At 39.7% G+C, this 11780-nt stretch overlaps 1 non-coding gene across 1 annotated transcript; it reads left to right on the forward strand.

The window, feature by feature from the left end:
- Window positions 1-247: 247 nt before the first annotated feature.
- LOC118488564 lies at window positions 248-353 on the forward strand. Its single transcript, XR_004885108.1, has one exon. It is a non-coding gene; the product is annotated as a small nucleolar RNA R71 (small nucleolar RNA).
- Window positions 354-11780: the final 11427 nt, after the last annotated feature.

Below are 11780 nucleotides of genomic sequence, written 5' to 3' on the forward strand. Positions count from 1 at the left end.
ATAAATTTGATTAGAAGTTTAAACATTACCATCGTCTACCACGTGCACTTGAGTTCGGGTAATGGTCGGTCGTGCTCTCCTTGATGCTTGAGCTTTTCTTTTTGATATAACCGCCATTTGCTCCAAAAACTCCCAATCATCTTGCTCGTAGTTTGTGCCAAAAGTGCCATTCGTGATAGACAACAAGTCACGCGCATCTTCGGAACATAACCCCTCATGGAATGCATTCATCAATTCCCATAGCTCTATCCCATGATGAGGGCAATTCTTTATCATCATGTTAAACCTCTCAAATGCTTCATGGAACATTTCACCTGTTTGTTGTTGAAAACTTCTCAAACTTTTTCTAGCATCATTCGTCTTTTGAGCGGTAAAGAACTTATACAAGAAAATTTGTTGCATTTCTCCCCATGTATAAATAGATGCCGAAGGTAAGGTGTAAAACCACTTTTTTGCTTTATCTTCTAACGAAAATTGGAACAATACCAACTTCACTTCATCAGCCGAAAATCCTTGACCCCCAATAGTATTACAAATCGAATCGTAAGCCTCCAAATGAAAATAAGGCTCCTCCGTTGCTAGACCCTTATACTTTTGCAAGCTTTGTAATGAATTGGTTCTCACTTCAAATGTCCTCCCTTGATCATTGTGAGGAATGACTACCGGCGAATGATTATGAGTGATTACCGGTCTGAAATGTGCTTCAATGCCTCTTGCATGTTCTCTAAGATGTCTTCTTGGTACCCCTAACCGAACTCTTGGGCGTATAGGACCCATTGGTCTTTGAACTTGCATTCGTGGAGGCCCAAATTGTTGTGGAGGTGGTTGAAATCTCGGCCCCACATGAGGTTGTTGAACTCGTCTTTGCACCAGTGGACCTTGTGGTGGCAATTGTTGAGGTATGATTTGTTGTTGAGGAATCCCACCAACACTTGCCATTCTTTGGTTTTGACTTTGACCTTACACATAAGTATACTCCCCTTGATCTCCGTCACCTCCATACATGTAACCTTCCTCATCATATCCCCCAAAATCTTCTTCGTACCCATCATCGAACCCATCTTGTCTTAATCCCGAAGTACGTTGAAACTGTGACTGAAATGGAGCGGAATGGATGATAGATGGACCGGTTTGGAATAAATTGGATTGTGGCGTTTGGTATGCTGATGAAGGTTGACCGGATGTTGGGAAAAATGTTGAAAAAGCTGGAACAGCGGATGATGTAGGGTTGTAACTGAAAGAGTATTCGGATTGAGTGTTTTCGGGTAAGGTAGTGTTGGTTGGTTTGACTTCTGGCGTTGATGTAGGAATGGTAGTATTTGGTGATGGTTGTGTTGAAGATGGTATAAAAGGTGGTGTAAGTTCACCCGTAGTGGGTGGTGGTGGTGGTGGATCCATGCATCTAATTGGTGTAACTGGTGTAGTAGGTGTTGTTGGTGAACCACTGATTTTATTTTCACGTAGTAAGATTCTGTTTCTTCTCAAAGCTCGTTCAATTTCCGGATCAAATGCCAATGGTGATAGCTTGTGAGAGCTCCTAGTAAGCATGCACCTGTAAATACCTGCACACTAACACACCCAGTGTAAACCAGAAAAATAACAAACTTAAAAAGATCAAAAATAACACACGTTGCGCACTACTCCCCGGCGACGGCGCCAAAATTTGACGTGATGTCGTGGTCACAATCAAATTTAATCCAATTACTACTAAATAGTTAGTGGTAAGTGGGTATCGAACACAGGGAGTTTGTGGAATATGTGTTATTTCAAGATTTATCTAAATACTAGAATTAAACTAATTGTAATGAAAGTAAATTTCAAGAGTTGGTTTGATTGATTTGATTTTAAAACTAAGATTACTATTTTAATTGCAAAATGTAAGTGTTGGTTGTAAACAAATTAGAGACAAATGACCATCCTAGACTTCTGGTTTCAATTGACATTCATGTTTTAATCCAACTAGAAAGAACCACATAGACATGGTTCATGTGTAGTTACGTGTTCGTGGTGAAAGGGAACTAAGTACTCGGATTCCTAGAACGCGAGGTTGTTACCTGATGACCAACCAATCAATACCCAATCCTAATCCCTCCCATGATATCTCCATTGCCAACGGCGCCAAGAACGTATGGTTTGAGTTATGATCAAAGCATAAATAAACTATTTACGAACAAATATCAACACATCATAATAAACAAACATAAGATGCAAGTCTATTATTCTAGAAATAAAGATTAAAACATGAAATGTCTCAAGCAAACCTTCAATCCAGGATGATCATAAAGAGTTTAGCCACTCATAGCTAGAATCATCATAATCAAACAAGTCTTAATGTTCATGTGAATCAAAAACACCAAAAAATTGTTTAGAGATTGTTTAGAACCAAGAAAAACAAGCCAAAGTCGCCCAAGAAGTGCTCCAAAACGGTTGGGAATGATTAGTACTCAAAAGACATCATAAAATACCAATAAATGGGGCAGTTATAACTTTTACGCAGGTCAAAGCCGTAACCTACAGCTCCTGCCGTAGGCTACGGGGTCAATAAAACTCTTACGGTTAGTAAGAACTGAGCTACGGTGGACCAGAAGACCCATTGAGGGCCGTAACCTACGGCCAGAGCCGTATGCTACGGCGGCGCCAGGTTTCCTTTTCTTGTTTTCTTCATAACTTTCTCGTTTCAACTCCGTTTTCTTCGCCGTTTTCGCCCACGTTCTCGTAATTTCATCCTCTATCATGTGCTATTCTTAGTTCTTCAATTCCAAAATTTTATTTTTTCATTGATGCTCCAAATTCCTTCCCTTTTAAGCTCCATTTGCACCTGCACGTCCAAACAACTAGTAGTTACCAAGTTCAAACAATTAAACGTGTAAAGCATGGGATTTTAATCTTTTTAAGGCACTTAAGGGTTGTCCTACGGACCACCCATCAGTTTCGCATTTACCTGTTTACAGATATCATTAGTGTACATTCACCTGTAAGACTGAATATAGAAGTCTGGATACGGGAGTATATTCTGTGGTGGGACACGCAAATAAGTTTATGTTCCTTTAAAACATTAATCTCGTATCTCGAAACAGTTAAACTTTGTATAAAAATTTAAGTGGATCAGTATACTTACAATCTAAGTGAATTGTTTAGAACTTATAATGTTTAAAGCATAACGGTGTTGATGATTTGTCTCATAAACTGATATGATCCTCTTACACAAACTCACAAAAACATTCTTTGTAAATATTTCTTTATTACATTTCATTAAAAAAACCAAAAAGATTTTCAGTGTGTTTTAGCATAATTTTTTTGAAAATATAAAAAGATTTTGACAACAGATGTTGAAGAGTTGATTTTCAAAATTCCAAGTGCTAAACATGACGAACAGGTGTGGGAAGAGTTTGTGTGAAAATGATGATTTTCCAACATGTGGTCATCAGAGTTTTTAAACGTTAAATCATTTTGGGTTTGTTTCTACAAATGGTAAGCAAAGAATAAAATTTGTCAAATTGTTAAATTTGTAAATCTTATTGTGATGAAGAGGATGTGCAGGATTAGGCACAACTTAAGGGGGAGTCTACTAGCAAGAGAAAGTCTGAAGATAAAAGAGCCAGATTCGATTCTTGAGATTTACACTAGATGCTGATGCTAATGAATTTAAGGAATCAAGAGATCTGATCAAGAAAAGATAGAGCCAGAATGAGATTCTGAAGAAAGAGAAAGAGGAGATTGATGATGATTGTTAAATCAACATCCAAGGGGGAGGTTAGTTGATGATTGAAGAAGAGTAAAGATTGATGGATGTTTGCAGTGTTAGACACTTCGGAGAAAGCTAGAAGACTGATAAAGACTGAAGACTGTGAAGACTCGACACCGAAGACTTCGTCAACATCCAATGGGGAGTCTGTTGGTGCATATGTCTGTCGACTTCATCTTGTATCGAGTCTTGTAATAGGAATGATAGATCTGAGCTCAAAGTACGAGAAATTAGGGTTTTGAGAGTTGAGAGTTCATTTCGCACGAAATGACAACTAGCTATTTCGTACGAAATGGCAATCAGCCATTTCGCACGAAATGCCATTTGCCTACCTAGCTTGAGATTTCATTTGTAAGGATTTCTGATTCCGGTACCGAAGTGTTGCCGATGTGTCATTTGATCTGTAATAGTGCTAAATCAATTAACAAGACAATTGAAAAGTGAATCAAGCTGTTTCCAAGTCTATATCATTGAATTCCGCCTTTGATATGGATTAGAACTTTTTTGATAAACTCGTTTAGATCGATTCTCGATCCTACAATAAGCATGATGGTTATTGCACAAGTAACCCTCGGGAGGGGAGCAAAAGCTCATACTTGGTAAACGTATAAATGGGTGCATTGGCCTAAAGTTTATGTGATAGTAATACATGTTATGGAACTTGTAAACAAATGGGTCAAATAAATAAGAGGCAAATTATAAAACAACTGTTTTGAAATAATATTTTTATGCAAAACGTGTTGATAAACGCGTCCGTAAAAGAATCAATTGAATCGGACTTACGGATCCAAAGTTATGACCATTCGAAGTTGAATATAGTGAAAATCCGGAGCTGGCAGAAAATGCAGGTCCAGAAACTGGACCTGCTGGAAAACGTGTTCCCCCGCACCACGAGACGGGGGTAAGCAAATCTGGCACCACTAGACAATGTTTTGTTGTAAATGAATTGTTAATCATGTAATCAATGTTTTAAACCAGTCGGTAGTTGACTAGTGGGTGTTACTTAAAACTTGGCTTTTGTACTTATCATAAATATTTTTGGTCTTTAAACATGAAATTTTTGTAAACTCAAATTTTAGTATGAATTTCATGTAATATATTATTAAATCCTGTCCTCTTAACAAGGGTCTTACAAGTTGGTAATCAGAGCTCAAGGTTGTCAATAAAGTGTTCGGTTCAAGCTTGGTCAAGCATCCGGTAAGAGTTAATCGTTTTAAGTAGATTTATTGAATATAGAAATAAACCATGAACAAATATGCACGAAAAGAGTGTGTAAGCTCACTCAAACACAGGAAATGCATGAAACAAGAACGGTTGAATCAAGTTATGAACTTGATAAAATCAAAACAAGTAAATCATATGTTATAAATGAAATGTTTAACAATTAATGTAAACATTTCAGTAATAGAGATGGCGGATGGAGGTAATGATGATGCGGTGCCAAGAGTCACCGAACAAATGAGAGAAGTGATTGCCGAAGAGGTTGGAAAGGCGATCGAAAATAGTTTGTCGGGCTTTATTAATAAAATTCAAAACACGGTTCTATCGATAGTAGACGAGAGATTCAAGAAATTGGAAGATAGTTCTAATCTAGCAAAGGAAAAGCCCGGAGGACGAAAGCCTTGTTCATACAAGGAATTCATGGCGTGTAAACCTGCAATATATAATGGGGAGGTTGACCCAATTGTATGCCAACGATGGCTAAGTGATATTGAAGGGGTATTCGAGAGGACCCATTGCGATGAAGATGACTACGTAGCCTATGGTACGGGTCAATTAAGGGGTCAAGCGAAAGACTGGTGGGATAACAAAAAGAAAGAGATTGGAAGCGAAGCGGCTAAGGCCATGACATGGGAGGAGTTTAAGACGCCGTTTCTTAAACATCATAGTCCCAAGGCGGTTATTAATAGAATCAAGGAAAAGTTCATGCAACTTAGGCACAAGGGCGAGACCATAGACAAGATTACGGCAACGTTTATGGATAAGATGAAGTTTTGCAATGAATTGGTGACGAATGAAGAACAGAAGATATACTACTACTATAACATGTTGAGCACCGAGTATAGGGAGTTTATGACCCCTTCAAAATACGAGACCCTTACCGAGATCATAAATGTTGCTCGGGAACGGGAGATTGAACTGAAAAAGCAGGTTGAACGGGGCGAACGAAGGGCACATGATGTTAATCCAAGCCCTACCAAGAAAGCGCGAACAAACGAAATAGTGAAGAAATCGGATGCAAAAGGCGGGTTGCCAAGTTGCAAAATCTGCGGAAAGGGTCATAAAGGCGAATGCCGCTTCAAGGATAAACCTTGTCCCATATGTCGGAAGACGGAACATATGGCTACATCATGCCCGGAGAAAGTGATGGTTTGCTACAATTGTTACCGACCGGGTCACAAAAGGTCGGAATGCCCGGAGCTGGTTGGAAAGAAAGATGGGCAAGACCCGAAAGGTGAAGCCCCAAAAGCAAAGGCAAGATCTTTCCAATTGACTGCTGCAGAAGCAAAAGTTAAACCTGAAGTGGTCTCAGGTATATTTGCTGTAAACTCGATTCATGCACGTGTATTATTTGATACGGGTGCGAATAAATCCTTTATTTCATATGGATTTATTCGACATCCTTCATTTGTTCTAACAAAATTACCTATGCCCTTAGAAGTAGAGATAGGTAATAACAAGAGTTTTATTGTTTGTGATGTATGTGAAAACTGTAAATTGAGCATTGATGACGAAGAATACACAATAGACTTGATCCGGGTGTCGATGGGAGAATTCCAAGTGATCGTGGGGATGGATTGGTTGCCCCGATACCACACGAAGGTGGTTTGTTTCCGAAAGGAAATAAAACTGACGACTCCTAGCGGAAAGCACGTTACGATATATGGTGAAAAAAGGGGTAACCCGGGGGTATGCACAATGCTAGAAGCCCACAAACTTATGAAACATGGATGCAAGGCCTACATGGTATACGCAAGCGAGTCGGAGGAAGAATCCCTCAAAATTGGAGACGTGCCGGTGGTACGTGATTACGAAGACGTGTTCTCGGAAGAATGACCGGGAATACCACCAAAACGGGAGGTAGAGTTCGGAATCGAATTGATTTCGGGCGCAAAACCTGTGGCCAAGGTGCCGTATCGGCTCGTGTCGTCGGAGCTACAAGAATTGATGTCTCAAATCCAAGAATTGCTCGACAAAAGGTTTATCCGACCGAGTGTATCGCCGTTGGGCGCACCAGTTCTATTCGTGAAAACGAAGGACGGCAGTATGCGTATGTGTATCGATTACCGAGAGTTAAACAAACTCACGGTAAAGAATCGATACCCACTTCCAAGAATTGATGACTTGTTTGACCAGCTACAAGGAGCAAGTTGGTTCTCAAAGATTGATCTCATATCGGGTTATCACCAATTGAAAGTCAAGGAGGAGGACGTACCGAAGACGACCTTTCGTACGCGGTACGGGCATTATGAGTTCCTCGTAATGCCATTTGGGTTGACTAATGCACCCGCGGCTTTCATGGACCTCATGAATCGGGTTTGCAAACCTATGCTGGATAAGTCGGTAATCGTGTTTATCGACGACATTTTGGTATATTCGAAGAATGAAGCTGAGCATGTGTACCATTTGCAAGAAGTGTTGGAGACACTCAAACGAGAAAAGTTGTATGCAAAATTCTCGAAGTGCGCCTTCTGGCTACGAGAGGTGCGGTTTCTTGGGCATATCATTAGTGCCGATGGGGTACTAGTGGATCCATCAAAAGTAGAAGCCGTGTCAAAATGGAACACTCCAAGGAATCCCTCGGAAATCCGAAGCTTTTTAGGGCTTGCGGGATATTATCGGAGATTCATACAAGATTTCTCCAAAATTGCATTACCATTGACCAAATTGACTCGCAAGGAGGAAAAGTTTGTATGGGGCATCGAACAGGAGGAAGCCTTCCAAACGCTCAAAGAAAAGTTAACTCACGCTCCGGTGTTAACATTACCGGAAGGAGTTGACGACATGGTGGTTTACTCGGATGTGTCGCATTCGGGGCTCGGATGTGTTTTAATGCAACGAGGTAAGGTCATCACCTATGCCTCAAGGAAATTGAAGATCCATGAAAAGAAATACCCGACTCACGACTTGGAGCTGGCAGCAGTGGTGTTTGCCTTAAAAATATGGAGACATTACTTGTATGCGGTAAAATGTACAATCTTTACCGACCATAAAAGTTTGAAATATTTCTTCGATCAGAAGGAATTAAACATGAGGCAAAGGCGGTGGTTGGAAACGGTCAAGGATTACGATTGTGAAATACACTACCACCCCGGGAAAGCCAATGTAGTGGCAGATGCGTTGAGCCGAAAGCCAGATTATGCCCCGATACGAGTACAATCATTGCAACTTATTGTGACCTCGGGCTTACTTGAACGAATCCGAGGAGCACAAGATGAAGCAGTAAAGGCGGAAAACTGGAGAAAGGAAAGAATTGTTGGCCAAGTTACGGATCTCGAAGAAGGCAAGCACGGTTTGAAAACACGTTTTAATAGAATTTGGGTTCCTAACACATGTGGAGTTAAAAAGCTTCTACTCGATGAAGCTCACAAATCCCGTTATTCCATTCATCCGGGAGCAACCAAGATGTATAATGACTTGAAACAAAACTACTGGTGGCCCAGAATGAAAAGAGATGTTGTGAAATACGTGGAGAAATGCTTGACATGTCTACAAGTCAAGGCGGAGCACCAAAAATCATACGGTAAACTCCAACCGTTAGAAATCCCGGTTTGGAAATGGGAACATATTACGATGGACCTATTAACCAAACTACCAAGGGTGAACTGCGGTTTCGATGCTATATGGGTAGTTGTTGAAAGACTAACCAAGAGTGCTCATTTTATCCCGATACGTGAAACGTATACGTCTGAAAAGATGTCTGAAGTTTACGATAATGAGATAGTAGCACGCCATGGAGTACCAGTATCCATCGTGTCCGATAGGGATACCCGATTCACTTCAAATTTCTGGCGAGATTTCCAAGAACAAATGGGAACCAAATTGTTCATCAGCACTGCATACCATCCTCAGACGGATGGACAGAGTGAAAGAACAATACAAAAATTGGTAGACATGCTACGGGCATGTATAATCGACTTTGGAGGCAGTTGGGATGTCTATCTACCATTAGTTGAGTTTTCGTATAATAACAGCTACCATGCTAGTATTGGGATGGCACCGTACGAAATGCTCTATAGTAGGAAATGTCGAACCCCGGTATGTTAGGGTGAAGTGGGTCCACGTGAACTCGCCCACCAAGATATAGTTCGAGCCACTAATGAAAAGATTGATGTGGTTCGGGCACACTTGAAAGCAACTCAAGATAGACAAAAGTTGTATGTGGACAAAAGGAGGAGACCGATCGAGTTTCAGGTTGGGGACAAAGTCATGCTTAAGGTATCCCCATGGAAGGGGGTTATCCGGTTTAGAAAGAGAGGAAAATTAAGCCCGAGATTTATTGGGCCATTTACAATTGTCGAACGAGTAGGGAAGGTAGCATACCGCCTTGAACTACCCGAAGAATTAAGCAGAATTCATAGCACATTTCATGTGTCACATCTTCGGAAATGTTTAGCGGATGAAACAACCTATATCCACTACGATGACATCGAGGTGGATGATAGACTAAACTATGTGGTGAAGCCCATTGCGATTTTGGATCGTAAGGTGAAAACCTTAAGGAATAAAGAGATCGATCAAGTGAAGGTTAAATGGGAACACCAGAAGGGTTCGGATACCACATGGGAATCCGAAGAGGAGATGCAACGGCTCTACCCTACATTATTTGGTACGTAATTCGGTTTCGGGGACGAAACCCTTTTTAAAGGGGGTGGACTTGTAACACCTCGAAAATATAATACTTTATATTAGAATTAGAAAGTATAAAATAAACAAGAATTAACTAACTAGGAATTTATAACCTAGTTAACTACAAGTCTTGAAGTAACTTATAATAGGGTTAAAACAACCAAACTATAAGTTAAACAAAAGTTGAAGGACCAAATTAATAAAAACTAAAACTTAAATGATCAAATAAGAAATAACTCACCAAACACACACATGTGGGTGTGCTGGGATCGATCAGAAGAGGAGGGCGACCAGGGGTTTCCTTCAAACCCTAAAATTCTCTCAAAATTCACAAATTGAAGCCTCTAATCTGCTCTAAATCAAGTTTCAAACATAAATTAGTGATCACCTCGTTGCAGGGATCAAAAGGTATGCAAAATTGTGGTATTTTGTTGCATCTTGAATTCTAGGTTAAATGTGAAAAACAAAAATTTAGCTTGAGTACTGGATGCATGGATGAAATTAGAAGCAATATGATGTTTAGGGATAAAACCCTAGATGAATTCTTGTAGAAATTTAGTATGATAATTCTAGAGATTTTAATCACCATTGTAGGTGATTATTGAGTTAGTAGAAACTAGATAAACACTAGGATTGTGAATACTATTCTTGTGAAAATTGAATTCATGTGTTAAAATTCGGTATTATTGAGGTTGAAATTTAGTACAAATCGCCTAATCGAAGTAAATGTAGGTGAAACTAACATGCCAAGAAGATTATGTAAGAATTTGACCCGCTAGGTGCTTGTTGAAACGCCTAAGTGAGGAATAAAATGTTTAGAATCGAATAAAAACACAGATTTGAATATCATAATGAATTGTCCGTTATGGATTATGAAAGAGTTCTAAATTGATGATGAATGGAACTCTTTAGGTAAAGCATCCGGATTGTCAAGTGGACAAGCCGGAAGTGATACACGCTTGAAGGGCACACTTTGAAGGTACGCGACTTATAGTTTCGCTACATTATCTTTAACTGTTGGTTTTACGTTGTTATATTAAAATTTGGTAAACAAGAAAAACCGTTAAGTCACGGAAATGACCAAGTGCATTAGACAAGTAAAACAGGTCAAAAAATGAGTTAGAAATAGAGTTTGGATGTGTCTAGCAATGGGGATACCCATTCGGCACCCAAATAGGTCAAAACAAGTTGTGTTACAAACATAGAAACTAATAGCCACCACTTTTGACTGGTTATGTATTAAGCGTAGCTCGTGTAACGGACACGCAAATCTGTTTCGAGAGTATGAGCCCTTGTAGAGGGATTATAGTTCGGAACATTCACTTGTCGAATGATTCCGAAAGGTATGGTTAAATCCTTGAAAATAAGCATGATGGGTATTGCACAAGCAACCCTCGGGAGGGGAGCAAAAACTCATACTTGGTAAACGTAGAAACGGGTGCATTGGCCTAAAGTTTATGTGATAGTAATACATGTTATGGAACTTGTAAACAAATGGGTCAAATAAATAAGAGAAAATTTATAAAACAACTGTTTTGAAATAATATTTTTATGCAAAACGTGTTGATAAACGCGTCCGTAATTAAATTACGGTCACGTAGGAAAAAGAATCGGTTGAATCGGACTTACGGATCCAAAGTTATGACCATTCGAAGTTGAATATAGTGAAAATCCGGAGCTGGCAGAAAATGCAGGTCCAGAAACTGGACCTGCTGGAAAACATGTTCCCCCGCGCCACGCGATGGGGGTAAGCAAATCTGGCGTGACACGTGGGGCCACCCGCGCCACACGAGGACCCTTCGCGACACGCGACAGGGTGAAAGGTTGAATTTTATTTTATTTTTGATGGTTCAATACTAGAACTCGTTTACAAGCATTGTATTTATGTCATATCTAACTTTTGAAGTGGTTTTAACTCTAGGTACTAATGGGGTCCTTCCGGATGGTGATCAAGCATGTTACAAGAACCGAACACAAATTTTGGATGCTTCCGCGTTAACTTAATCTTGACTAGACAATGTTTTGCTGTAAATAAATTGTTAATCATGTAATCAATGTTTTAAACCAGTCGGTAGTTGACTAGTGGGTGTTACTTAAAACTTTGCTTTTGTACTTATCATGAATATGTTTGGTCTTTAAACATGAAATTTTTGTAAACTCAAATTTTAGTATGAAATTCATGTAA

Source organism: Helianthus annuus, chromosome 16, assembly GCF_002127325.2.
Source record: "Helianthus annuus cultivar XRQ/B chromosome 16, HanXRQr2.0-SUNRISE, whole genome shotgun sequence".
Taxonomy (NCBI): domain Eukaryota; kingdom Viridiplantae; phylum Streptophyta; class Magnoliopsida; order Asterales; family Asteraceae; genus Helianthus; species Helianthus annuus.